Source organism: Penaeus chinensis, chromosome 7 (genome assembly GCF_019202785.1).
Source record: "Penaeus chinensis breed Huanghai No. 1 chromosome 7, ASM1920278v2, whole genome shotgun sequence".
Taxonomy (NCBI): domain Eukaryota; kingdom Metazoa; phylum Arthropoda; class Malacostraca; order Decapoda; family Penaeidae; genus Penaeus; species Penaeus chinensis.
The window spans coordinates 14,825,363-14,827,862 of NC_061825.1; the positions used below are offsets into that span (position 1 = coordinate 14,825,363).

At 35.5% G+C, this 2,500-nt stretch overlaps 1 protein-coding gene across 1 annotated transcript in view; it reads left to right on the plus strand.

Moving 5' to 3' along the window:
- LOC125027222 (mediator of RNA polymerase II transcription subunit 11-like) overlaps positions 1-134 on the plus strand; it is a 2,962-nt gene extending 2,828 nt beyond the window's left edge. The window contains exon 3 of the mRNA XM_047616170.1: positions 1-134. This exon is cut by the window's left edge and continues 240 nt beyond it. The gene's annotated coding sequence lies outside the window, so the exon portion shown is untranslated.
- Positions 135-2,500: the final 2,366 nt, after the last annotated feature.

The following is a 2,500-nucleotide window of genomic DNA, read 5'->3' on the forward strand; positions in this document are numbered from 1 at the left end:
ACTGTCAAATGTATTTGATATGATATTTTTCATTCTTTTTTTATAATCATTAGGGTGAATTACATAGTTTGGCCATTTTAGGCGGATGTTCACATTTATGAATAAGAATAAAGAATAGAATAGATATAAGAATATGAACTTTGATTTCTTAACCTAATTTGATATGCTGCTTTGGACAAATATGTATGTTTCCAGTCAATACAGTGATAATAAGCCAAAGGCCAATATTATTTTTTTTCTGAGTAAGTATAAAGATCATTTATCCCTGAGATGGATTTCATACATGTTGCAATTACTGTAATTCTAAATAAAATCAAATACTCATGATTGACTTGTGATTATATTATACAAAAGTTTCAGAAGCTTTCAGTGAAGATTATATTCAGATTGTATGTGTATTATACAATAGTAAGTATGACATACAGCTTGATAACAAAGGCTTAAAGTTTCTGTTTAATGACAAGACGAGCTAATTTTGTGAACCACAAAATGAAGCTGTTATAATAGCAATTTTTGTTGCAAACATAATTGTAAATATATATTAACCCAAATGGCAGGGATGGCAAGAATACATGCCATACCCACTGTAATATAAGTTGATTTATTGTGTTTACACATAGATGGCTCTACAAGTGCTTAGTCACCATTGAGTCAGTTATTAGTCCTACCTGTTTACCCTTTTCCTTGATTTTTGGAAAGTTTCTTTTGTATTATTTCATTGTCTTTAATGTTACCAAGATTTTTATAACACTTAATACTCATGATATCAATAAAAATAAGAGCAGTATGGATATCAATAGTATTGGAAAGAAAACACATTTTCCCGCAATATTGCAAGGAATGGGAAATCAGGAGCAGTCTCTAGGGCCTACTGATAGACTTCTTGCTGGCTGAGCTCATGTGGAGTCATCTGTATGTAACAAATTTCACAAAAAAAAACTACAGGGGACAGTACATAAATCTGTAGGGAATGGGTTAATAATGATCTTGCTTTCCTTGATTTGTAATATGGCTATAATCCTAAGGTTGTTTTATGTTCTGGTTTCCTTTTTTTTTAAGGTCACTCTAGATTTTCATCTGACAGCATTGTTTAATGAGATTGCTTTATCTTATTGTAATACTCTGTAGAATTTTGAAAATTGACTGTGCTTATTATAAACCAATATTGGACATTTATTTTATATATTCTTACCATTATTTTCTATCACAGTTTCTTTTTTTTACATATTCTCATGGTTTTCTTCAGGTATACAACTTATCTGTTCCAGATACTGTCAATACAGTCAGATAGAGGCAATCCCAAATTGCTTCTTCATATTAATATACGTTTACACACACACACACACACACACACACACACACACACACACACACACACACACACACACACACACACACACACACACACACACACACATCATCCCGAATGATGGGCCCTACAAGAGTATGGTAGGTGGCAAGCTTAGGGTGTAAGGTAGACAACCAAGATGTCTTGTCTCCTTTATTGTGAGTAATGATGGAGTGCGACTGCTCCTAGGAGCGAGGTTTTGCTCCTTGGCTCTAACAGGGAGTCTGCCTGTCATCTCTTACAGTGATCTAAAGATCGCTGCAAGTCGCGTATTTAGCATGTGACAACAGATGATTAAGAAGGAAGTGTTACAGCAAAACATAGCTCTTGTGGAAGGGGGTAGACAACATGACATTGGACTGTCTAGTGAGGTAAGAAGAGATGAAAATTCAGTTAGGGCAATGATTATGAGTATATGCCTAAGTATAAGTATGTGTGAATATACGTATGTGACAGACATGTAAGGTTATATAGAATATGTAGAATATAGTAAGATGATATAGATATAGCTGGGTTACATATCTCCCTGGTTTCCAAATGATGGTCCCATCGTAATTAAACATCACTTTCAATAAATCTAGTTTTTGCATTGTGGGTTTTTCTACTATTATTAAATTCATGTAGTTAAAAGCAATAGAAAAGTGTAAACAAGACACATTGGCACTATGTTATAAAGGACGTGAGCAACGTAGAAAATATGACGCAAGTATTGTATGGTGCGGGGGATATCAGCATAGGTGCTAGTTATTTGAGTGCTAACGGGTGCCAAGACTACGATATTCTCGAGCTTAAGAACTACGTGAACGGGCGGCGTCACAGAATGCGAGCGAGCGAACAGCGCTAAGGGGAGAGCATCGGCAGGTGGTGGTAGTGAGAATCTAATTAGGTAACTCATAAACTGCAAATTAATACCTATAACTGGCAATTGAAAGCACAATACAATAAACAACTTCAATGCACAATTAAATGAGTCGATATTAAGTATTGAACACAAAATGAGAAATATTTAAGGAAAAGCTAGGTACTAATCACCGATTTTTTTTTTTGATTTTGACGAACCTTCACACTCGTGTCTTGGGTGTGGTGCGAGGCGAGGAGAGGCTGGGGAGATGTACAGCTGACGAAAGAGAGAGCGGGCTGCCCCTTTACGGC